Source organism: Vulpes vulpes, chromosome 9 (assembly GCF_048418805.1).
Source record: "Vulpes vulpes isolate BD-2025 chromosome 9, VulVul3, whole genome shotgun sequence".
Classification (NCBI taxonomy): Eukaryota; Metazoa; Chordata; class Mammalia; order Carnivora; family Canidae; genus Vulpes; species Vulpes vulpes.
In genome coordinates, this window is record NC_132788.1 from 1,750,889 (window position 1) to 1,776,028 (window position 25,140).

At 65.8% G+C, this 25,140-nt stretch overlaps 1 long non-coding RNA gene across 1 annotated transcript; it reads left to right on the top strand.

The window, feature by feature from the left end:
* Window positions 1–11,826: 11,826 nt before the first annotated feature.
* On the top strand, window positions 11,827–25,019 carry LOC140593811 (uncharacterized). The gene is made up of 2 exons (XR_011994101.1): window positions 11,827–12,482; window positions 20,716–25,019. It is a non-coding gene; the product is annotated as an uncharacterized lncRNA (long non-coding RNA).
* The last annotated feature ends 121 nt before the right edge of the window (window positions 25,020–25,140 follow it).

Genomic DNA, 25,140 nt, shown 5'->3' on the forward strand with positions numbered 1-25,140 from the left:
TCTCCCTGCATCCTACATCTGCACCTGCACTCGTCACGTGTGTGCACGCGCGTGTTTGCTTACACTTCAGCACCGTGCGCTGTCGTGGGTCTGGTTTACTGAGACAGAGGCCAGGACTCGGGGCTTCTGAAGCGCTGACTCCACCTGGCTGGGCGGCACACCTGCAGCGGGAGGGGGAGGCCAGGACAGGGAGGAAGTCGCCGTGGGGGGACACGGGTGTGCGGTGCATTTCAAAGAAACGTCAGAAAACATGCACGATGCCCATCACCATCCGGGCTTGAAACCCCCCCGGGAGGGGAGCACGAGCTCAGAAAGTGCAGTGACGAGTACAGATGGCGGAAAGGCTCCTCTCTTTACTGAAACCTGGGAAACCGGCCCTTGTAGAGGTGGGTGCTGTGTCCCCGGAACGGGAGCCCCCAGCCAGGCTGGCCCTGCCCCACACACAGGCCCCTGGCCACCCGCCCCGTTTAAACCTGGGTGATAGAAGCTACATGCAGTGTAGGGTTCTGCTCCTCGCCCTGCGGGCTGCTCACTGGGGTGCCGCCATCCCCCTGGTGGACAGGTGGGGGAGGCCACAGACCGCCCCTCGGCCATCCTGCTCCCCCGCCCTCCCCTCCGCCTCCCCTGCCCTCCCCTCCCACTTCTTCCTTTCCCCTTCCCACCTTCCCTTTTGGGGAAAGGGTGTTTTACAATTGAAAAGAAAGTTTCCCAGCAGCAGCGTGGGAGGCGGACTTCAGGGTGGAAGCTCTGGAACTTCAGGGTGGAAGCTCTGCGCCTCCCTGAGAAACCCTGCTCTCACCGCTGCGTGGAGGTGCGCTCGGCACCCGGCCAGCCGTGCAGCGTCTTCTGGACTAAGTGCCTCACAAACCATTAAGGAGAAGAGGAAGGAAAAGAAAAACCTCTTTAATTATCTTGGCTGTCCCCGATGTCTCGGCCCGTAATGAGCTCGCTCTCTGCGGCAGCGTCCCCACTGGGGGGCGGCTCTGCTGTGCGGTCAGGACCGCCGGGGTGGGAGCCGGCTCGCTCCACCCGCGGACGCGTCCCTCCCAGCCTGTGTGGGGCGCCGGGTGACCTAACCCCGTGGGGGGCGCGCTGGTGGTTTGTGTGCTGAGAAAGGCTCTTTCACTTCCCGGTGCTGCCGGCCTGTGAGTGCTGGGCAGAGAAAAGCAAATAAACAGTGACCAGGGCGTCTCTCCAGGGAGACCTGGGTGTTTGGGAGGCGCCCCCCAGGGTCTCCGTACTTCAGAGCAGCCGGCTTCGCAGAAATGCCGACAACCCCTAAACACCCAGAGCTGAATGGACCCGTGCGTGTTGAAACCCGCCGTGTTGGGGTCTCAGCGCGCCAAGGACCGGGCGCTGTGCTGTTGCGGCCGCGCACTCCCGCCGCAGGCTTGCTCACCGGCTCGTCTCACGGAGAAAGTGCTCATTTTTCCCTAAAGAGCTTTTCTGTTCCGTCAAATTTTGTAGCCCAGAGAGGTTAGGAACATTTAGCCCCTTGAAGGGAGTTAGAGACTGTTCCTCCGTCCACCTCGGCCAGCAGGTCGCCGTGTCCTGTGGCCGCCCCGCTCCGCCAGCACAACTCCCGCAGGCGGGTGGCTGTGTCCAGAGCAGCAGGCGAGGAGGCTCGGCCCTGGGGCGGGGGAGCCTGCAGGCCCTGGACCTCCCCGGACGCTTGCCAGGACCCATCCTGTTTCTCCAAAGCCCATTTTTTTTTCCCCAGCCGCCTGCTGGCCGCTCATCTGGCTTGGGATCTTCTGTGTCCTGTTTTCCAGTGACCCGTTTCTGGCTTGGTGGTTCTGCGCCGCGCACATGTCAGAACAAAGGCAGGCCGGCAGCTGCCTCTTGGGGGAAGGCACAGTCCATGCCCACCCTGGGTGCAGATCTGCAGGCTGTGGGGCCTTGGCAGAGTAGGGGCGGAGAGAGAGCCACAATCACTGTCATACATTTGGGCTTTTAGAGGGAAAGAGGAGTAGGCGGCAGCCCCTGGCTGGTCAGGATTCGATGAATGAAGCATGTGCCCGGGTAATTCTAGGTTTTATATCTGGAGAGAAATAAGAGCTGGGAACCAGAGGCTTTGCTTTGGGAAGATCACGCGCCAGCGCTCAGAGGCGGAGACTCTGCGGCCACCCCCATCGGGAGGGATTGTTTCATACTGTCGTGGACTTCACGGGGGAGAGGGCCCCGTGGAGCGACGTGTCCCCAACCTGAACGGGGGAGCCTCTGGGAAAGGCCCCCCCGCCTGCCCTGATGCCCCCAGGCTGCAGAACCCCGTTAGAAACCACTCCCCCAGGGGCCCCGGGGCTGCCATGGGCTAAGCATCTGACTCTTGATTTCGGCCCAGGTCGTGATCTCAGGGTCCCGGGGTCGAGCCCCACTTCGGGCTCCAGGCTCAGCACCGAGGCTGCTTGGGTTTCTCCCTCTCCTCCTGCTCCCCACCCCACTCGCGTGCTCTCTGTCTCTGAAATAAATCTTTATACGGAAAGAAACTCCTCCCCCAAAAGAGCCTGAGTTCTCCCCGCGTCGCCTGTGGTCGTCCACGCGGCTCGGTGCCGCCGTGCTGCAATCGCTGTGACTTTTCTCATTAAACCTGTCAATACGTTTCATTTGTCCGTGCTACTGACTTGAAATTCTTAAAGAATCGTTCTAATCAGAGTAGTACCCCGTTTTTCATCAGCGACACTTCCTAAGTGAAGGCCGGGAAGCTCCCTGGGGACACCCGCATCTGGAAGCCCCCCCACCCCCGTTCAGTGCCGTGTACTTGCAGGGAATTAACCTCTTTCAGGGAGGCCGTGCGAGGAGTCTGCTGAAGATCCAGGAAGCGTTTTCCTCTGCATATTGACGCAGCGGCGCACGGCAAGCCCCCCGCAGTGGGTGCTCCCGGAGCCTCCTGAGTCCCTGGCACCGCACGCAGCCGCAGGCTCGGATCCCTCGTGTGCACAAGTGGAAATCGCTGTGCGGCTCCAGGACCCGGCAGTGAGGCGAGCATGTCGGCGGAGCGGGTCCGGCCCGGCCCTGGGGGTGACGCAGAAGAGCAGTGGCTTCGGGCGGCGTGTGGCTGCTCCTGGTGGATCTGGACGGGGCCAACGGCGACAGGGCCTCAGGGAGCATGTCGGGGTGGGTGGACGCCCTGCGGACTGCGGCAGGGACAGCACAGTGGAGGGAGCACAGGGTCCCTCCCCCAGGAGCTTCCTCCAGGACGTGCAGGCCCCCAGGAGTCCCCGCCCGCAGGATGCCAGGCACTCCCCGCTGCCCGCCAGCCCCGTCCTGTGGGGCAGCCCTCCTGGAGGGGAGGTCACCGCTGTGGACACCTCGTCCCTCCACCCGAAGGGGCCACGTTCCCCTGAATGTCGCAGTGGAGTGTGCTCGGCCCGAACCCTCCGTAAAAGCCTGGAGGCCCGAGGACCATTTCAATCTTCACATTCCAGCCGCTCGAGGTGAACAGGGGCCCCAGCCCTTGCACCGCGATGACGGGTGTAAGGACGGGCGGCCGGGTGCCGCGTTGGAGCCCACGTCTGGCCCCTGGGGTGTGCCCCCCGCCAGCCCGCCGGCCCGCGCTCGGGGTTTGTATGCCGAGGAAGGCCCTGGCGTGAGTGCTGGGCCGAGACCCAGGCTCCTCCGGGGCACCCGGGGAGGGGTCCCCTTACTGCAGGCGGCCAGGGTTTAGTCTCACCTCAGGGCTGCGCTTGGCCTGGCTCCCCATGAGCACGGGCTGCCCAGGGCTCCCGCCGAAGGGGACTCGGTGCCGCGGGTGACGGATCGGCCGGTGAGCGTGGTCAGGGCTCCCCAGGGGCACAGGTGGGCAGGGAGTCAGCAGCTGGGGCCTGGGGCGGGGCGGGTGTTGGGGGCCAGGGACCAGCGTGCCCGCCGTGGGGTCATGCCGACGCCGGCCTGTGACCTGGCTGCTTCTCCCGCGGCTTGCCCCCCTCCTCCCCTCCCAGCCCCGCACATGGGGTGACACCAGAGGCCCCTGCAGTGTCCACCCCTAGACCCTTCCGTCAGGAGTCGCCGCTGTCCGCAGGGCTGAGCAGAGTCCACAGCCAGAGGCTGCTGCCCGTCGGCCCCTGGTTCGGAGCTCTCCGCTGCGCCCTCCCCGAGGTCATAGTCCCCTGGCCCCGCTCGTGCCCCCCTGCCCCCCGCCGACCCCAGCGCACCTGCCTGCTAGTGCTCCTGCCGCGGTGGCCTCGCCTCGTCGGGCATCTGGTGAGCCTCGCGCCGCCCCTCCCCTCCCTGTCACAGCTGCTGGGCCCCAGGCACCTTTGGGAGAGGCCCCCGGGGCTGGGCCTCGAGGAGGGTGACGGGCGCCACGTTCAGGACGGCCCTCAGTCCTAGTGCCGGCCGCGGGACAGCGAGCTCCCGGTCACGTTGCCGTGGCCCCTGCCACCCCGAGGCCTGGACGCCTGCACCGCGGCTCGGTCCGCACACCCGGGCGCTCCGGGGCCCCGCTGCCCCCCTCCGCCTTCACGCTGTGCAGGACGTGGGCTCCTGCCCGCCCGGCGCCGGGGGTGAGCGTGGCTGCACACTCGGCTCCGGCACGGCCCTCCGTGCACACGCCGTCTGGCGTCTGTACACTTGACGTGAAGCTTGCCTCTCGCTGCAGAAACGTAGTCACTTCATTTCTGTTGAAACGAGAAGCAGGAGGAGCCTGCTCGACACCGCCAGAGCCGAAATGAAAACGAGCCGCTCCTGCGAAGGGGAACCAGCCTCGCTGAGAGGAGGCGTCTAGCTGCAGCCCCGGCTCCAGCCGGCCAGAAACGCCGCCGCACGGAGCTGGCCAAGCAGCCGTTTGAGCAGCGCTCGGGGCCCTTCCGGAGTCCGCCGCCGCCCCGGTGCTCAGGCCGTCAGGGCCCACGGGCCGCCTGGGCGGTCAGGGCGCGGCTGCACCTGCCCCGGGGAGCCCCGGTCTCTGCTCGCCCAGCGGGCACCTGTGCCGTCCGTGTGGCCGCGGGCCACGGGGGAGGCTGCGTGACCCCGCCGGGCGGACCCCTGTGCCTGGAGCACCGCCCCTGACCCCGGCAGCCCCCGAGGGCTGGGACCCGCTGCCCGGAGCTGACGGCGCAGTGCTGCCGGCGGGCCCTTGGGAGGCTGGGGCGGGTGCTGCTTCCCGGCCTCGCCCTGGGCTCCCAGACCCCCCACCCCAGCTGAGCGCTGCTTCTGTCCTCACGTGTCCTCCTCTGTCCACTGAGGTCCCTGCGGTGACGTCGGCGCTGCAGAGCGTCAGGGCCGTCCCCACCCCAACATCCTGACACCTGCGGCGTCCCCCAGCCACCCAAGGTCGTGGAGGCGCCGGTCCCCGCGGTCAGTGCCTCTGGGGGGCCCTCATGCTGCTGCAGACCCCGAGACACCTTGGGGAACCACGGGGCGGTCCTGCCGCCTCCCGCCTCGCCTCCCGCCTCGCCTCCCGAGGGGCCTGGCCGGGAGGGCTCCCCGGAGAGCCGGCTCCGTGCTCTGCTGTGCGTGGAGGCGTCCACCACCCCGTGGTCCGCAGGTGTGCGTCAGGCCCGCCCAGCCCCTGGGGCGGAGCACGTACTGTGTCACCAGGGTGGTTCCCAGGATGGCTCCCGGGGCTCCCGGGGAGGACGCGGTGCAGGCGCCCTGCCTGTGGCGGGAGCGGAGGGGAAGCCGGGGCCTGCGGGCCCTGGTGCAGCCTGAGGTCGGAGCGCCTGCACCTGTCACGCGGCCGGGGAGAGCCCTGGCCCCCGCTTCCCCCAGACCTCCCGGCGGCTCCGGCACTGCACGCAGGCGGCTCCTGGGGTCGCCCGGCCACATCCCTCCCCTCGGGCCTCCCGCCTGCTTTGTCAAGGGCGTGGACCCGGCCCTGCAAATGGGCATGGGGACCCCGGGCGGCCCCCCGCGTGGCCAGGACGGAGGAGGCCTTGGTGAGGCTCCGGGGCGGCCGTGGCCCATTCCCACCCTAAACCCTCTGGCCTGTGTTCGTGGAGACGTCTGAGAGGTGGCCTCCTGCTGCGGCCCCTCCACCCTGGACAGTGCCGGGTCCTTGGTCCCAGGCTCCTCTGCCCCTCCTGGAGGGGCCCAGAGACGCCGCAAAGACGCATGAGGTCTGGGACTCCTAGGTTTGTGGGGAGGCTGGTCGTCAGCCACGAAATTCCGTCCTTGAGGCCACGCTCCCGAGAGAAGGACAGAGCCTGGGGTTGGGGGGGTGGTCTCCGGGCCCAGCCGGGGTCCTGGGGAGCCATTCTCATGGGGGCACTCACAGGAAGGCCCTGGACGACGCACAGCAGGGCCGGTGGGCCCCCCAGGGGGTGAATGGGGTGCTCCGAGAGCCCGGCCTTTCCTCTCTCTGCCCCTAGAGCCCGTAGCTGCGGCCAAGCTCAGCCTGGGGACGCGTCCCTCAAAGTCAGTGTGGCCCCGGGCATGGGGAGCGGGCCGGCGGGCGTGAGGGCCTGCGGACGGACAGACGGACGGAGCTCTGCCCTGGGGGCGCGCGGTGGCCCCGGGCTGCCAGGGGCCGTGGAGCCGCCAGGGCTCCTTCTTGCTTCCAGAGGCCCCGGGCCTTTGTTGGCTTGCAAATCCTCCTCCTTGACCCCAGCAGCCAGCTGTGCTGAGGAAACGCCCAGAAACGGGTGTGGTGGGGGCCGCACCTCCCGCCGGGCCAGGCCCAGACCAAAGTGGTGCCCGCCGACAGCACGGGCCTGACGGTCACTCACGGTGGCCCTCGGCCAGGACAGGTGGGTGCTGCTGGGCCTGCGGGGCCGGGGTCTCCACCCGCTGCAGGGAGGGGGGCCTGGTTCCCGGCACTCGTGGGTCCTTCCCGTCCAGCATCGGGACCCTCGGAGCGGGGCCGCAGGGCCAGGCCGGCTGTCCTCCTCCTCGGGAGCCGGGGTCTGGCTGTCGGGGGGGCGGCTCCGTGTGCACCCCTCCAGCAGGCTGGGTCCCCAGGGGCCGACGCCGGTTGGGGTCAGCAGCTCCAGGGGCAGCCTGTCTGGAGGGCTTGGGGGTGCAGGGACGGAGCTGTCGAGTCCCCGAGCAGCCGCCTGGAGGAGGCCCTGGCGTCCAGGAGCCCCGAGGGCGGCCCTGGCTCCCCCCAGGCCTGGGTTTGCACCACCCACCCGGAGAGCTAGGGCGGCCGCTCGGGAGCACAGGGAGCCCACCAGGACACCCTCCCGGTCCCGGCACCTGGGACGAGAAAGCCCCTGCAGCCGGGGCGGGGCAGGCTGGCCCCGGGACACCCCGACCTTCCTCAGGAGCCCACGTCCCATCGTCCCATCGGAGTGCGGGCCGGTCGGCGCCTGCCCGAGGGAAGACGGACTTCACGGTCTTCGGGTTAATCTTCCTTTCTTGGTCTGACTTGTGCGCCGGTCGTAGAGGAGCTGCCTGTACCCTCCCGGTGACGTCACGCTGCCCCCACTCCCCGGCAGGTACATTCCTGTGGGACTAAGGTCCGTCCCCAGCGGAACACAGAAGAAGGGACACGGACGGCAGAGGGACGCGGAGCCTCGGGCTGTCCCACCCCGGGTCCCAGAAAGAACGGACCGGGTGAAGTTAGGGAAAGTTAGATGCAGAATCCAGCAAGAGCGGACGAGGTGGGAAACTGTGCAGACGGGGCAGGGCAAGAAGGGGCCACTCTGCCGCGGAGTGGGGTGCAGTCACCCGCCCGTCGCCCGGCCCAGAGCCACTGGACACCCTCGCTCGTGCTGCAGTATGGGGACGGGCAGCAGCACCTGGCGCCACCTGCCAGGGTGGGAAGGGCGTCCAGGACGCAGGCTCTGCTGGGCGCTGTGGGCCTGCTGCTCCGTGGGGGCTCGGGGTGCCCGGACAGACGGGCTCCGGCCTGCAGGCGGCAGGACACGGGCGGGGGGAGGGGAGGGCAGGGGAGGGGCAGGGGACAGGAGGTCCGGGGCAGGGCAGGTCTGATGCAAACCACCCCCGGAGCGCGAGGGCTCACTGCCCAAGGCCCGTCGCTGCGACCACAGGGCAGGGACGGCAGCGGCGCCCAGAAGTCTCCCGACCTCGGCCCGACCGTGGAGCACGAGAAGCACCCGGATTCGGTAAACCCACCTGGAGAGGGGCCGCCGCAGGGAGCGAGCGAGCGAGCCTGCCACGGGCCGGCCTCAGGCAGGACGCTCAGAGCCGCCGACAGGGCCGGGGACGGGGACGGGGACACCCCGATTCAGCAAGTGGGCTTTTATCTAAGAACCTCAGGAATAAGACATAAATTCTAATTCAAGAATGTGTGTCAACGGCGAGCCCCCGGGCGTTGGGAGGTGGAGCTCCCGGCGGAGCAGGTCTGTGCCTGCGGGACGTGTCACGGGGCATGTGCGGACGCGCGTGGGGTGTGGCTATGTGCGTGCATGTGTGGTGTACGTGTGCGAGTGTGTCCGTAGGACCTGTGTGGGGTGTGTGTGATGGGAGTGCACGTGTGACGTGTGATGCGCGTACGACGGTGTAGGTGCCGCGACCCTTCAGGGTTGACGCCTCTGTGTCATTTCTTGGGAATTCAAGGTGAAAGGTGCCGACGGCTGTGCAGAAACCGTTCAGGCCCGGAAACCGCGCTCGCTTCCGTGTGCACGTGGGCCAGGGCTGCCGGTGAGGGACGTGGGACGTGGTTCGGAGTAGCGTCCACAGGGGCCCTTGTCCCAGGGAGCTGTCCCCAACGTGCACCACCGAGGTGCCTGCGGTCGCTCGCGTCAGCCCTGAAAAACCAGGTGAGGTGCAGTCGCTTGTGCTGTGGGGGGAGGGGTGTGTGCAGGGAGGGGGCGCCCATGGGGAGGGGGCGGCGGGGTCGCGGGGCTCTGGGCGCCCCTTTCCTGTGTGTGGAGTGTGAGGCCCCTCCGTGCCCACCCCCAGGGGCCACGCTCTGCTCCCACCCGACGTCCCGCGCGCAGCGTGTTTAGTGCAGTACGTGCCGCCTCGTCCTCCCGCCCCTTGTGGTGCCGACCCAGCGCCTGCTTGGTCGTGTCCAACGGCTTCGTGTGGTCCGACGCCCCGCCTCGCGCGCCTCACCCTCCTGCAGTGCGGACACGCAGACCCCTCACCGTGTGGGCACCATGTGGCCTTCCTCCTCGAACGCTGCTGTCTACACCGTACGCCCCCAGTCACTGGGTTCTGAACTCTCACGGGGCTGCGAGGCCTCAGGAGCCCACAGCAGCACGACAGGATTCTCCCGGACATGCCGATCCTGCTGTCACTGGTGGACACCCACTGACACCGTCCCCGGGGGGACACCCGACTGTCACCGTCCCCGGGGGGACCCCCACTGACACTGTCCCCAGGGGGACCCCCACTGTCACTGTCCCCGGGGGGACACCCAACTGTCACCGTCCCCGGGGAGACCCCCACTGACACTGTCCCCGGGGGGACACCTGACTGTCACCGTCCCTGGGGAGGCCCCCACTGACACCGTCCCCGGGGGGACACTCGACTGTCACCGTCCCTGGGGAGACCCCCACTGACACTGTCCCCGGGGGGACACCTGACTGTCACCGTCCCTGGGGGGACCCCCACTGACACCATCCCCGGGGAGACACCTGACTGTCACCATCCCTGGGGAGACCCCCACTGACACCGTCCCCGGGGGGACACCTGACTGTCACCGTCCCCGGGGAGACCCCCACTGACACCGTCCCCGGGGGGACACCCGACTGTCACTGTCCCTGGGGGGACCCCCACTGACACCGTCCTTGGGGGAAGATCCGACTGTCACCGTCCCTGGGGAGGCCCCCACTGACACCGTCCCTGGGGGGACCCCCACTGCCACTGTGCCCCAGCTGGAAAGGCCAGTTTGCCACCATCCACGCTGTGCTCCTCCAATATCCCTCACCCGTCAGGGCTGCCTGTTCCTTGGACCCCTCGAGCTGTCATAATGCCGGCATGACTCGCTGCCAGCTGACGGCGGCCGCTCCCACACATCCTGTCCTGTGTCGTGAGAGCCTGAGACCCTGGTTCCTCTTCCTTCATCGAGAACGACGCGCTGGCCTTCAGTGCCCCCCGCGACCCGGAGGACCGGCTCCAGGCCCCGGCCGGCGGCAGGACCGCGACCCCCCCACTGTGCGTGCAGGAGACTCGGCGTGTCCAGGCCACCGCGGGGGAGCCGGGGGTGAGATCGCTGTGCCTCACAGTCCCCCGTCCCTACACGTGGGCACGGGCCGCGGCGTAGATCAGGGCCTGGCACCACCTGCGCTGCTTGTCCTGAAGGGCGGCCTGGACGACCGGCCAGAGGGGCCATGTGGCCACGGGCCTCCCGCCTCGCCTGGACCGCAGAGGCTCACGACCCCTGCCCTGACCCCACGGAGCCCTGCGGGTCCCTGCACAGAGACGGGCCATAGCGGGAGCTGCCGCCTTCAGGAGGTGCCCGGCCCCGCGCCGGCCCCGGCCCCCCTCAGCACAGCTCCGTGACCGCCCGGCGTGACCGCGTGGCCCGGCTTCATTCCTGGCTTTGTGCGCGGCAGCCGGGGCCTCGCGTCCCGCCCTCGGCCCTGGGATTCCTTCCCCGCGTCACCGCTGCGTGTTTTGCCCGCGTCTGGCGGAGAGACCCGTCCCTGTGTAGTCGACGTGCAGAAGTCCCTGTCCCTTCCGGAAGTGGTGGACTCTCACGTATCTTCGACCATTTCTTGACTTTTTCTGCCCCCTCTAGTCCCTCATGATGAACTCGTACATCTTTACCCCTTGAACACTCCTGGGTCGGGCTTTAATTCTTACAGATACACAAGCAGAAGCGCGGCAAGAACAGATGCGTCCGGCGCCGCAGGAGCACTGGGTGCAGCGCTGCGTGGGGAAGGCGTTGAACGCGGCAGGGCCGCCCTCTCGGTGCTCTGCGCTGATGCACGTCGACCCGCAGCTCGGCCTCGTCACCCCATGTCCACGCCCGGGCCGCCCCCGCCCTGCTTGGTGAGGGGCTGGGGGCTGGGGGCGCCTGGGCCCACTGAGGCTGAAAGGCCGGGCGCCTCACCGGCCACCCCTGCTCTGCTCACGTGGGAGCCGGGGCGCCTGGTGCACCCGGGGGGGACGACGGGCGCATGTCCTGGGAACGTGGGGACGCTCGCCCGGCTTCTCGCACGGCCTCTCGCACGGCCTCTGACCCGCCGGGAAGCCGTAGCTGGGGAGCAGGTCCTGGAGACCCGACAGCCCCGTGTGCTGACACCTCGGCGGCTGAAGGGCAGCAGGTGCTGGGCGCCGCCTAGGTAACAGGTGCTTCTCTGCTGCGACAGCCACACCGGCTCAGGCGCCCGGCCCACCCGGCCCACCCTCGGCGCGCTGCACACCCGCCTTCGAGGGCTGAGCGTTTCTGTGCCCACTTTCCAGATGAGGAAGGTCGGGCCCACGAGCAAAGGTGGGGGCTGCTGGCCGCGGGCAGCTGGGCACACGTGAGTGCTCGGCGCTGTCCCCGTCCCTGTGAAGGAGGGAGTGACCCAGGGAGCACGTGGGGCGGTGACCAGGCTGCGGGGGCAGCTCAGGGGGCCGTGGGCGCTCGGCTGCAGGGAGCGGCTTCTGGCCATGTCACAGCTCCGTGCTTATGTCACCATGAAGGGGCTTAAACCAGAATGACTTGGACCAGGTGACCAGGTGTGGGGGTGTGCGGGGACACAAGGGGCCCCCTGCACTGCCGGCGGGTGTGCACACGGCGCGGCTGCCCTGGAGGCAGGCAGTGTGCGTCCTCGCGAAGGCCGGTCCGGGTGGCAGGTGACAGTGTCCTACGCCCGGGTGTCTGCCCCAGCGTGTCGGGAGCGCGTGTCCACACCACAGGTGCGCACACACCTCACGGCGGCGCCATCCACGGTGGGCAAAAGCGGGAACAGCCCAAATGCCCATCCTCAGGGGGAGAGATATCCGACACGTGGCGCGGCCGCCCGGGGATTGTCACGCAGCCACAGAGAGGACGGGAGCGCGGTGTGGACGGGCCTGGCAGCCTGGCGCTCCTGCGAACGCAGCCGGTCCACGCACACCACGCGTCACGTGGGCCCCTGGGCTGGACACCTGCAGACCCTCCCTGCCGGGGCGGGACGGAGGCTGGCGCGGAGCACTGGGGGCCCTCGGGTGACGGAGTGTGCCGGCCACAGCCCGCCCGCCTGCCAAGAGCCATCCCCCGGCACCCTGGGATGCTGACCGCTCGGGCTCCCGGGAAAACCATCGCGTTCCAGGAGGAGGCGGACGAGAGGCGCATCTCTGCCTCCGGACATGCTCACAGCAGCCAGGTCAGCGGGGGAGACGCGGCGGGCGCGGCCCGGATCGCAGACCTCCCGCCCCGCGGCTTGTGGCAGAGAATCCTGCTGCTCCCGCTCCCACTGTGCCCCCTCCTCTCCCCCTCCCCTCCTTCTCCCCCTCCCCTCCTCTCCCCCTCCCCTCCTTCTCCCCCTCCCCTCCTTTCCCCTCCCTCTCCTCCCCCTCCGCTCCTCCCCTTCCCCCTCCTCCCGGTCTCCCGAATCCTCTGGAGCAAACCGAAGAACGAGGGCTGGATCCGCAGTCAGCACTTTAATAACCGCGCGAGCCCACTGCCTCGTCAGCTCCTAGGAGCCCGGAGCGAGCAGGTGCTGTCAGTCCCCCGATCACGGGCCAATTTCCAGTTACGGTGACACCGGACATTTCCGAGAATCTCAGGGGTCCCTCGGGGTGGGGGTCGCCAGGGCCGGCAGGACATCTGGGCGACATCATCTGTGACCCTGACTGATGGAGACACACGTGGGGAGTTGGGAGCAGGTCGGGTGATACACGGCGGACAGACGGAGGGCAGGGCAGCTCCTGGGGGGTCCTCGCCGGCGGTGGGGGGTGTCCAGGGACTCGGGAGACACGAGGGCAGCTCCGTCACTGTGCCACTGGTTAGCCCCACGTGGGGACGGTGCTCTTTCAGGGGCATCACCTGCATGGCTCTGGCTCCTGCTGGGCACTTGGCCCCTGGGGGGAGCACCCAAGGGTGGGGGCGGTGGGCACAGGCCGGTGAGGAGGAGGATGCTGTGCGGAAGGGGAGGCTGTGCTGGAGCCATGCAGCGGACGTTCAGGGAGACCTGTGCCACCAAGCAGAGCCGGTCCACGCCCTGTGCTCCCCAACCCCACAGGCTGCCCCCCCCCGAACACGCACCCGTCAGCCCCCAGCCACAGGCCCCGCGGGGGGCTGCAGTTACAGGCCACTGCCCCCTGGGCTCTGCCCGCCCCCCCTTGTCTCCTCCCCCACAGCCTGCTCCTCGGTGCTCCCGCCTCCTCCTGGGACAGGGGTGGCCGCCCTGGGACCCAGCGGGGCCACGCAGCAGCTCACGTTCCGCCGGCCGAGGGCGTCCGCCGTGGCTTGCTGGGAGGGAGGTTTGGGTCGCAAGGCGCTGGGGCGGCCCCCCTGAATCGGGAGGCAGGCCGGTGGCCGGAGGCCAGGCAGGACCCAGGCCGCGGTCTTGAGGGCGCCTTCCCTCCTCCGGCACCTTCTCATGAAGGCCTTCCACTGATTGGGTGCGGCCCACCCACGTTACGGAGCAGGATCTCTTGTAAGGTTGTTGACGGCGGGCGCTAGCCTCACCTTCCAGACCAGTGTGTGGCGAACTGTGGGTGCAGCGGCCTGACCGGCAGGCACTTGAGCTGCCTGTCGGCTCCTGCACGGGGTCCCCGGCACTGAGCCGGGAGCTGGCCTGTCCTGGGAAGCAAGGGAGCTTCTGGGAGCTGCAAACATCCCAGCAGAGGCTCTGACCAGCAGCCCCCCCACACCCCTGCCAGGCCCCCCATCTGGCTGAGGGAGGCCAGGCTGCGGGCGACCCGGTGGGTTGACCTCGGCCCCCGCGGCCTCCGCTCCTCCTGCAGGAAGGAGTCCGGGGTGGTTTCAGCCCAGGCAGGTGTGTCAGCGAGTCCCCTCCGGCACTGGGTAGGGACACAGGCGAGCCCCAGGCCCTGGCAAGTGGCCGGTGAGGGAGGCCAGAGGCCCCCGTGAGGAGCCGGGTGGCACGGAGGGCCTTGCAGGGGCAGTGCCCACCGGGCCCTGGACCCTCTGGGGGACGGTGGGGGAGAGCCCAGGGGTGCTTTGGAAAGAGGGGACCCGAGAGAAAACAGAGGGCACAGCGGAGCCACCAGCGCATCCTGGAGGGGACCCCTGTGTCCATGGCCCCCGTCACTACAGAGGACGGGTGTGGGCTCCGAGGGCGTGCCCATTGCTCGGTGGGGGGACACAGCACAGCCGCCCTCCCTGCCAGCCCGGGGGTCCAGGCAGTGGCCCTGAGGGGCGGGCCCTCCGCGAGGCCGGCAGGCGGTGGAAGCAGGATGCGGCTGCCCAGGTGGGTGCAGGTGGAGGGCTGCTGAGGCCCAGCTCAAGGGAGGAGGAGGCACACGGGCCGCAGTCGGAGTGCGCTGAGCACCTGCTACGTGCCCTGGGGGACATGGGGCGGGGGCGGGGGAGGGCTGGGAGAGCCTTCCAGAAGCGGGGGAGGAGCCCTGCAGGTGGGGGGCAGGCACGGAGAGCTCCAGGGACCCGGGGACCTGTGGGGACAGCGAGCGACCCTGCGGGCCGCGGGTCGGGGTCAGATGCTCGGAGCCAGGGGCACCTCCTAACAGAAGGAAATCAGCCGCTTAAGTGGAGTTTCCGGACAAGCAGCGGGTGGTCCTGGGGTCCGTGCTCACGCTTTGCGTCTTCCGCAGGGACTGGGTGCCGGGGGGGGGGGGGGGGGCAGGGCCAGTGCACCTGGCCAGGTGCCCTCCTTCAGGCTCCGAGTCTCCCGAGTCACCTTTGCCCCGCCCCGCCCCGGCGTCCATCCTTCATCGTCTCCATCCCCTGCCCCTGCCTCTGGAGCTGGTGTCGGGCCGTCCTGCAGCCCCCTCCCCCGTGCAGCCCCCCAGCCCCATCTCCTGCTCGCTCCCCATGCCGCTGGCTCCAGGGACTGGACGGTCAGACACCACCTCCCTCCGTGGTTATGAGGAGCGGGAGACCCGGGGCACAGCACGCCCGGGCGCTGGGCCCCAAAGCTCCCCGCAGCCGGTGAGCGCGTGTGGGGGGGAGGTGCCCCGGGTCCAGGGGCTGAAGGGGCCCTGACCTGGTCCTCGTGGGGACGTGCCTGGGGTCCCTGGGCTGGTCAGAGGGGCCCCTGACCCCATGGTGGGGAGGTCCTAGGGCTCAGGGGCAGGTGGGGCCCCTGACTCTGTTGTCTGGGGGAGGCGCCGAGGGTGCAGGGGGTCAGGGACTGGGCATGAAGCACTGGAGGTGTGGCTGGTGGGGCTCACGGGGTGGGGATCTCAAATGTCATTCTGAGGGTCCAGGGTTCACGGGGGTTCGGGGTTCACAGGGGTCCAGGGTTTGCAGGGGGTGCAGGGTTTGCAGTGGTCTCAGGTTTATGGGGGGGGTCCAGGGTCTATGGGGGGTCCTGGGTTCATGGGGGTCTGGGGTTCACATAGGGTCTGGGGTCCGTGGGGGGTCTAGGATTTGTGGGGGTGTCTGGGGTCTGTGGGGGGTCTATGGTTCACAGAGGTCCGGGGTTCACAGGGCTCACAGGAGGTCCGGGGTCCACGAGGGTCCAGGATTTGTGGGGGTTCCGGGGTCTGCGGGGGGTCCAGGGCTCACAAGGGGTCCAGGGTCCGCGGAGGTCGAGGGTATGGCTCACAGGGGTCCTCAGCAGCTAGAGGGGCCGCAGCAGCTCCCACCCCCTGGCGTCCAAGGGTATCCTCTGACAGGTGGACCGTGGACCCTAAGAAAGGTGTCCAGGTGTGGAGTCAAGGTCTGCGCCGCCGTCCTGGGAGGTGGGGGTGTCCAGCTGCCTGCGGCTCACAACCAGGTGCATCCTGCAGACCCCTGGGTCGACCCTCCGAGTGCCAGGGCCTGACGAACTCCATCCGGGGCGACTGTATAACCGAGGGGAAGTTAAGAGAAAAGGGAGAAAGGGAGGGAAAGAGGGGGTGGGGGTGGCGAGCAGCCCCGTGTGCCCTGCGCTGCAGTCCGTCCTGGCGTCCCCACGCTCGCCTGCAAGGCCGGCCCTGCCCCCGCCTGGGGTGCCCGGTCACCTGGGTCAGGGTGGGGGTTCCGGCCGTCGGACACCCCAGGGCATTCTGGTGCGTGTCACAGAGACAGCACCGGGACTCGGTGAGGCGGCCGCACAGCCATGGCCACGGTGGGAGGTACCCCGGGGTGACGGGGAGCCCCCCGCGGTCGGCTCTGCCTTGGAGCCCATGGTCTGTGGCAGCCCAGGGACCCCCGCGTCCCCGGGGGCAAGGATCCCTGGTGCCAAGCAGGCCCAGGTAGCCAAGCACGAACACGGTTCCCTAAGGACGTGAGGAACAGGCCCCGGAATATTCCATGTGGCCCCTCCGTGGCCCCCGCCCTGCGGCCCTGAGGGCCAGCTGCCTGTCTCGCTGGAGGGGCCCTGCCTCCCTCCCCCCACACCCGGGGCCTCTCCCGTGTGCCTGGAGGCGACGCTGGCCTGCCCAGAAGGGCGATGCCAAGAAGCCGGCCGCCCGCTCCTGGCCCAGGTGTCCTGTCTCCACAGCACGACCCGTCGTGCCCAGTAGCTGCCAACCGAACAGAGCCCGGGGCGGCTTCCCGAGCCCCGTCCCCACACGCCCTGATCCCCGCGCTTTCCCGTGTCAAGCGCCGCCACCACCCCGTGTGGCCTCGTCAAGGATGTGCTTCTGGGCCTAAGGGAGCATCGCACCTTCAATCAGGAGTCCTGATCCGGAAGGTTCCAGAGCCGGGGCAGCCACAGACGGTTGCAGGGCGTGTGGGCCGAGGGGCAGCTCCCTTCCCCGCCATCTCCGGCCAAGTGTCACGGGTGCGCCCCTGCTCTGCGTGCAAACCACGCGGCGAGGCACCTAGGTCGGCTCGTGGCCCGGAGAGCAGGCTGCCGAGCTCAGGGCAACTCGCCGCAGCTTCCGGGAGACCGGGAGTGGCCTGGCTCGGCCAACTAGCCGCCCCTGGGGTCCCCACCCCTCAACTGCGGGCCTCAGGTCCCCTGCCTACAAAACGGGCACGTGAGCTGCAAGGCTGCGGCTTGGGTGACGGGAGCTGCACCCCAAATGCTGGCTGTGCCGTCTCACTCTGGGATAAAGTCCCATCAGGCCTGCATCAGGGGACCCCAGAGCCCCCCCATGGGAATCCTGCTCGCCCCAGGGACTTGCCCCCAGGGCCCCCCCAGGCCTGACTCCCCCGATGCTGATCCAGGGAGCACCCCCTGCCCCCCGCTGCAGCCGGCTCGGGCCGGGGCCCTGTGGCCTTGTGGTTGGGGAAGCCGCTCACCGGACCCTGCGAGGCAAGGGCCTTACAGAGCGAGGGAGGGCCCTGCCCTGCGTGCGCGTGCAAACGTGCGTGACACAGACCCTTCCCGGAGCAGCCCCCGCTGGGGACCGCGCAAGCCTGGTCTCCCGCGTCGTTGGGCCCTGCCTACCCTACTCCTTAGGAACGTGACGTTCCTCGTGAGTCACCAGACTGACTTCCTACCCCGCCTCGGAGCCGCCCAGCTCCCGGCAGCGGTGGGACAAGGTGGCCTGGTGGGTCCACGGCCGGGCCCTCCCGCCCGCCCCTCTCCGAGCTGACCTCGCCGAGTCTGCAGCCTCCTTCTTTCAGAAGGAAAGTCACCATGTACCGACCCCCCCGCCACCCCGGGGGCCGGGGTCACCAGGTTCTCGGGCAGGGTCCCGTGGGCTGCTGCTTCCTGTGACGGGGTGCGGGTCCCTGCCGCCATCCGAGAGGACGGAATAAACGCCAGCTGCGCCTTCTTAGGAGACTGCTCTTACAGCGCCTCCCCTGATCCGCGGGGTGCCCTGTCCTCCTCCCCTTAGGGAGAGGTCCTGGCGTTGGCCGCCTGCCCCCCGGGGGCGCCTGTTAGGTCCTCGTCTCCTCGGGGGTTGGGAAGCCCCAGAAGTTCACTGGGAGCAAAGCTGCAGCATCAGCCCCTGGTTCTGGAAATCAGCCGTGGGAAGGGGAGCAGAGGGAAAGGCAGTGTCCGCGATGGCTCCTCGGGGGGCCGTCCTTCTGGGCTCAGGGTGCTGGGGGTGGGGGACGAGCAGGGGTGAGGATGGCAAGGCTGGGCTTTGCTCGGTTCCCCATCCCTCCTCTCCGTCCCACACACACCTGGGAGGACAGAGGGCAGCAGTGGCCTCTGGCCCAGGAGACACTGTGGGGCCCAGGTGTCATCAAGCGATAATGCTCCGGCTGCAGGAGCACGTGGTCATCGCTTTGAGGGCCACCAGGATGGCACGGGCAGCGGCCTCCCATCCTTGCTGCCTCCTGCTCCACTGGGAGTTCCGCTGCCTCAGACCGGGGGGCCCCGCCGGCTCCAGATCCTGGGGACCCGCCCTGAGGCACCCTGGCCCTGAGGCCCGGCAGCACAGCACAGCGGACCCGGCTTCAGAGCTTCAGAGGCACCTTCTGGGCCCCAGACACGGTCCCTCCGAACCTCCTGGGATCCCGCAAGGCCAGGGCTGCAAGTGCCGCCCAGCACCGGGGCTCCAGGCAGGGCAGCTGGCACCCCCACCCTGCTCCGGCACCCCCTGACCCCCACTCTGGCCCCAGCTCAGCACCCGGCCCCAGCTCAGCACCCCTGGCCCCCACCACCCCTGCCCCAGCTCAGCCCCCCCGACCCCCCACCCCGGCTCAGCACCCCCTCCCCCCACCCCTGCCCCAGCTCAGCCTCCCACCCCCCACCCTGGGCTCAGCACTCCCTGCCCACCCTACCCCCACTCCCACACCCTAGTCCAGCCCCTGCCCCTCCCCCCCCAGTCACACCCCCTCACCCCTCCCCACCCCCTGTCCCACCTCAGCACCACTATCCCTGCCTCTGCTTGGCCACAGGCCCCAGCCCCGCGGGGGCTCCAACCCAGCCCCCCACCCCTGCAGAGCCAGGGCCTCCCCGACGGAGAGGATGCTCAGGACGGGCAGAATTGGGGATGTCAGGCACCGCGTTCAGCACAGACGATGGCACGGCGCTTGCGGGTACTTCCAGGCCCATGCAGGTGCTGCGGTGGGAATCGGCACCCTGTGGCCGACCTCAGCCTGCCCCCTGCCTTCCAGGGAGGCCCCGCTGGCAAGAGAGGGGCTGCCCATTGGGGGAGTCCTCCATGGCTCCCAGGAGCCTCTGACCTTGGGGTGCCACAGACAAGTCCCCCCATGGGGCGGGGCTTCCACTGCTCTAGTTTCAATGTTTCAACCCAAGAAAGATGAGAGCCTTTTCTCTGAGGTCCACGCTGGGGGCCCCTGTGGGAGGCCCAGCCCCAGCCCACACCTGCGTCCCCACCGGTGTTACTGGGAAAACTGATGATTTGAACTAAAATAAGCTCCCGGCAGGTCCCGGCTCACAGGCACTGCTGCTGCGTGAGTCACAGGGGTGGGCCTGGGGACACCATCCCGTCCAGACCCCGCTTGGAAGGGTGGGCACCCTAACCCTGCCTCTCCCACTCCCGCCTGGGGAAGAGGGCTGACAGATGGGGTGGGCACTGCAGTGGGGACAGAGCCGGGAGCCCGAGCACCACCCCAGAGCCTGCTGGACAGAGCCACACTTTGAAGCATGAGGGATGGGACTGGGTCCCTGGAGCTGGGGCCCCTTGTGACAGGCTCAGGGCTGGGCATGCAGGGCCCATGTGAGGCTGGGTCCCCCGTGAGTGGGGCCCCATGAAGCAGGACCTCACCTTCCCTGTCGCCTTTTCCTTCACAACCTTTGTTTCCGTAGGATTGGTAGTTGTGTCTCCTCTTTTCTGATTTTAGTAGCTTGGACTCTTCCCACTTTCCTCCTTGGTCAGTCTGGCTAAACAGTTCGCTTTATTGAACTTTTCAACTTATCATTTTATTGAAATTGGCTTTGGTTTCATTGATTCTTCTGTATTTTTTTAATTCTCTGCTTCATTGACTTTCACTCTGATTTCTCCGACCTTCCTCCATCTGCTTCCTTTATTTTACGTTTGCTGTGCCTTCTTTTTCCAGTGTCGTCAGATGGAAGTCTGAAAGACTTGGGATGGTTCTTTTTCTTTTTTTAAAGATTTTATTTATTTATTCACGAGAGACACAGAGAGAGGCAGAGACACAGGCAGAGGGAGAGATAGGCTCCATGCAGGGAGCCAGATGCAGGACTCGATCCCAGGACCAGGATCATGACCTGACTGAAGGCAGACGCTCAACCGCTGAGCCACCCAGAGGCCCCAAAAGATCATTCTTTTTTAATACAGGGTCACTTGGAGCATGTGTGTCCTTCCCATACCACTGAACTGCAGCACACCCGTGTGGGCACGTGGGCTCCTCACGCTTATCTCAAAGCATTTAGAGACTTACCTTCCGGTTTATCCTTTGACCCGTTAGTTATTTAGGGTGCACTGTCAGTGTCCCAATTTCCTTTCACCCCATTTCATCGGTCCCTGAACGCAGCACAGTCTCCATCCTGTCTCGTTGACGGAGGTTTGCCTGTGGCCGGGCCTGTGGTCTGTGCTGGAGAAGGTTCCGCGTGTGCTCAGGATGGGGTGGCTCCTGTGGTCGGCGGAGCCCTGCGGAAAGCTGGTGGGTCTGGGAGGCTTTCCGTGTGTTCGGGTCACGTCCTTGTGATCTTGTCACCGCCCTCACGGGCCGTGGGGGTGTCCACACCTCCAGCTGTGACTGTGGAAAGTCTCTTGTCCCTCATTCCTGCCAGTTCTGCTTCCCGAACCCCCTAGTCCTTGTGGATGGTTACACGGTGCCCCGCCAACTCCTGCAGGTGTTTTTGTTTCCAGTCTGTCCTGTTTGCTGTGAGTGTGGCCGCCCCCACCCTCCTGAGGCTGCCATTTGGTGTTTGTGTGACGCATCCGTTTCCATCCTTTCACTCGCGACTCATTGTACTTGTGACCCAGGCACGTCCTGTAGGGCAGCTGTGGTCCTGAAGTGTCGTCAGCTCCACCCAGGGGGCATCCTGGGAGCTCCGAGCTACAGCCCTTGAACTCCCAGCCCCAGTGCTGCCCCTCAGTGACCCGGCCAGACTGCAACTCGCGCTCCGGAACGCACCTGCTCACCTGCGCACCTGCCCACAGGAGGGCATGTTGGGAGCCAGGCTCCTCTGCTCTCCATGATCACCGCCCCTCGGGGCCGAGGCGCTGCCGCCTCCCTCTTCAGCTGCACCAGCCGAGCTGTGGACAAAGCTGCTCTAGGAGGCGATCCAGCCAGCGGGGAGCGGCCCTGGGGCCGGGTGGCCCGATCAGCAGCTCGCGGTCCGGGTGCTGCCCGTGGGCCAGCCTCCCGCCCTGCGCACGGGGCTCAGCAGCCAGGGTTTCCTCCCAGGTGCACTGGTCACTGCAGGAGGAGCCCGCCCTCTGGGTAGGCTCCTGTCTGCATGGATGCAGCCCCATGTCCTCCGCACCACCATGCCGTCCTCGGGCCGGGGCCGTGGGAGGGGACCGGATGCTCAGAAAGCCTCCCCCGCGGGCCCCACACAGCCGCACCACCGTCCCCAGAATCTCGATCCTGTCCTGCCTCAGCTCGAGCGATCGCGCAGCCCCTCAACCGCAGCCCGAAACCGAGCGAAGGGAAAGTCCAACGTGCCCTGTGTGAGCAGCCAGATGTCACCGTTTCCAGACGGACAGAAGAGCCGGCTTCACACAGTGACAGTAACTGGCACCGCGGGGACATCCCTTACTAGCGGGATTGCCGCGTGTCGGGTGTGCACTCGTCAGACGACACCCTGAAGCTCTCATCTCGTTGGGTCTCTAGGACGTTGGGCAAACGCTTAATAACAGCAATAAAATCAAAGCAGGAAAACAATTGAATTTACTGTAGAAGATAAAAATCTGGCTGCGTTTCTGGGTTATTTTAGTGAATTTATTAGCAGTAGTAAAGGGAGTGTAATTAGGATACAGTGGAGAGACTAGGGTAAGAGTCCAACACTCGGCCGTCGTAGAGCTGTATCTGGAAAGTGTGACTAAGGTTCGAGACACGGGCTCGTCACGTCCCGGCAGGAAGACCAAGAGGAACAGCGGAAGTGCACGCGCGGAGAGGACCCCCCCCCGGGGCGCCGTGGTCCTGGGTCAAGGCCGCTAAGGCGGCAGCTCCTTGATTCTCGGTGACTCCGTGTGCCTTCTCGGCCGGGATCCTCGTGGGGACTCTGACGCGTGTCTCCTTTGTTCCTTCCAGACAGTGTTACTTATGGCCAGAAGACAGCGGTGTCTTGTTCCTTGCCGGTGGCCTCATTTCCCACGTTCTGGGCTGGGCTCCCTCTCACGCCTCCAGAAGTTTCTGCATGGCCTGCAGGTGTGTTGCCAGTCCGGCCGAGCTTCCAAGAGTGCGGGTCCTCCCTGCAGGGGGGCCGGCTCTTCATGACGCAAGTCACAGCTCAGTAATAATAGGCTGTGAGAACCATCGCGCCGCCACCTCTAGCAGCATCGGGGTGTCCCCCCCGCCCCCTGCCGTCAGCTCCCCCGCAGGAGCAGCGTGACGCCACCGGTGCTCCACGGTTCTGAGGCCACTGCCCGGGTCCCCCGGGCTTCCAGGGCCCGCTGGCCACAGCAGAGACACTCGTCCCAGGGCCACAGTGGTGCCGGGCCGCCAGGGAGACCCCCGTGGAGGTCGGCAGAGGTGGCGAAGAGAACCCTGGGGACACGCTGCTTATAACAGCTGCTCCGCCCAGCTCGCCGTTCCAAGTGAGCAGTGGGACGGGGCTGTGGTGCCACTGTGGCTGGGAGTGCGTGCATCATCCCACCGGGATGCCTCACGGCTGGAATTTTGGATGAGTTCACAGCATGTCCTTCATTTTCTTTCTGACTCTGGAGACCGTCCCCTACCCCTGGGGACTCAGAGCCTCTCTGGGGCCACAGGCGGCCCCGTTCTGGAAAAATCCAGAGGAGGCTCTCCGGCACCCACAGAGCAGCTGCTGGGGTGGAAGCCACCAGCAAACTAACCCTGAGCCCTGGGTCACGGGACTTGGCGGTGTTCTCTGGAACCTAGTTTGGGAAACACTGACCGACGGCCTCGGGGGCAGGGTCCGCAGCTGAGCCAGGCCTCTCACCTCCCGCCTCCCCCGCTGCACCATCCTGGACACGCGCCACTTCCCGCACGTGGGCTCCACACTCTGTCCTTTGAGTAGACGTGTGCTCAGCGTCTGCAACGTGTCAGTCACTTGTTCAGAGCTGGACCACCTGATGCAGAGCCCGGTGTCACAGGACCCCACCCCGCCCCAGCCGCCACAGAATCCAGTTGTTGGAGTTTTGCTTTGGCTTCTGACCAACTCCCCTTTGTGGAAAAGAGGATGGCGGTTTTCAGGGCCACGGTGTGTACAACAGTCCCTGCCAAGACTGGACACGTTCACGCCGTTGGCTGACGGGAAATGACACCCTGCTGTCCCCACGACCTTGGGGGCAGCATGGGTGGCTCTGGGTATCATGCAATCGGAGCCTCAGGCACTGGCACCTGGCCCTGCCTCTTCTGCGCCACCTGTCACTCTGCCTCCCTGGACGTGTCTTCATTCCTCCCAGGGGTCTCCGGATTAGGAAACGTGGTGGCCAGCACCGTCAGGCCTGCACCATCAGGGGGTTTCTGGATCCATGAACGTCCATCTCTGTCCCCCTTTCACGGTGACCACATCTCAGAGCAGCCTGAGGAAAGTCCACTCAAGGAGCATCCTTGCCAGTGCGCGTGGGGCGTGTGCTACATACGTGCATGGCGTATGTGTGCCATGGGAACGAGGGCTCCCCATGTTCCTGGACCCACAAGGGCAGGGACAGGGAATGTCAAACAGCATTTAATTTTATTTCAAACAAGAAAGAAACGTGCCACTTTTTGTCGCTCAAGGATCGTGGAACTACCAGGTTTATGACGCGAGGAACAAGTAGATGAGGCCACGTGTGGCTCGGGTGACTGCGTAGCTGGTGGAACACGGGCGTTAGGGCACAACACCGAGGACATGCAGGCACCAGGGGGACACCAGGGCAGCACGCAGGCCACTGTCGAGGAGGCAATCACCTGTCCTTTTGCCTGGATGTCGCCCACCATCCAGCTGGCTGTCGTCGACTGTCCCCACTCTGGGTGGCCACTGCATAGGCTCAGCCTGGCGCCAGCTGCTCGGACATCTTTATAGGATTCAGCCTCCCCTGGCTTGTGGGACCCCGAGGGCCCAGCATGCTCTGCCCCCATCCACCCTCCAGTCCACACTGACCGCACCCCATGCCCCCTCCATGTCACGTGTCACATCCCCTCACCCACCATCTGCTTGTCTGGACAAAAGAGGAACCAAACCAGTGACATGGCTGTTGGCGCCTTGTCGCACGTGCACTTGTCTTGATTTTCCCTTGTTCTGAGGGATCATTTCAATGTCTGTAGAGTCGGTAGTGATGTCTCCCCATTCACTCCTTATATAAACAACTTGTGACTTCCTTTTTTCCCAGATAATCTGAATAGATGTTTACCATGTTTATTCATATTTTCATAGAATCAACTTTTCAATTTATTTACCATCTCTATTTTGTTATATTTTTACTGATTGCTTGGGTTGCTGATGTTATTTTTATTTCCTCAAGATTAATTTTGCTCTTTTTGAAGCTCTTCAGATTGGAAGCTTTGATCATTAATTGAGGGCCATTCTTCTTTACTAATATATACATTTAATGCTATAAATTTCCCTCTAAGTGCTGCATCAGCTGTGCTCTACAAATGTTGATGTTTTGTTTTCATTTTTATCCAGTTTATGATATTTTCTAATTTTCTCTGTGGTTTTTGACCCAATGGTTATTTTTTAAAGATTTTTTTTCACCAGCAGAGGTTTTTTTTTTTTTTTTTTTTTACTTTTTATTAAGATTTTATTTATTTATTCATGAGAGATGCGGAGAAAGGCAGAGACACAGGCAGAGGAAGAAGCAGGCTCCATGCAGGGAGCCCGATGGGGGACTTGATCCCAGGACCCCAGGATTTCACCCTGAGCTCAAGGCAGACGCTCAACTACTGAACCACCCAGGCGTCCCTGACCCAATGGTTATTTAAGTTTATGTTCTGTTCCAAGTGTTTGGAGACGTTTCAGATTTTGCGGAGGAGGGTGTAGAGTTCTCATTTAAGTCTATAGTGATCAGAAGTCATACTTGCATGATTTGAATACTTTTTAAAATATTGGTAAATGTTAACAGTCTGTCCAGATAAATAGTCCATGTGCAATAAACACAATATGTATGACAGTTTACTGGGTGGAGTGTTTTGTAAGTGTCCAATAGGTAATACTGGTTTGTGCATTTCTTCAGGTCTTTTATCCTTCCTGATTGTCAGTGTACTTGTGTTACTGAAAGCCAAGTTCAGCTGCCCGT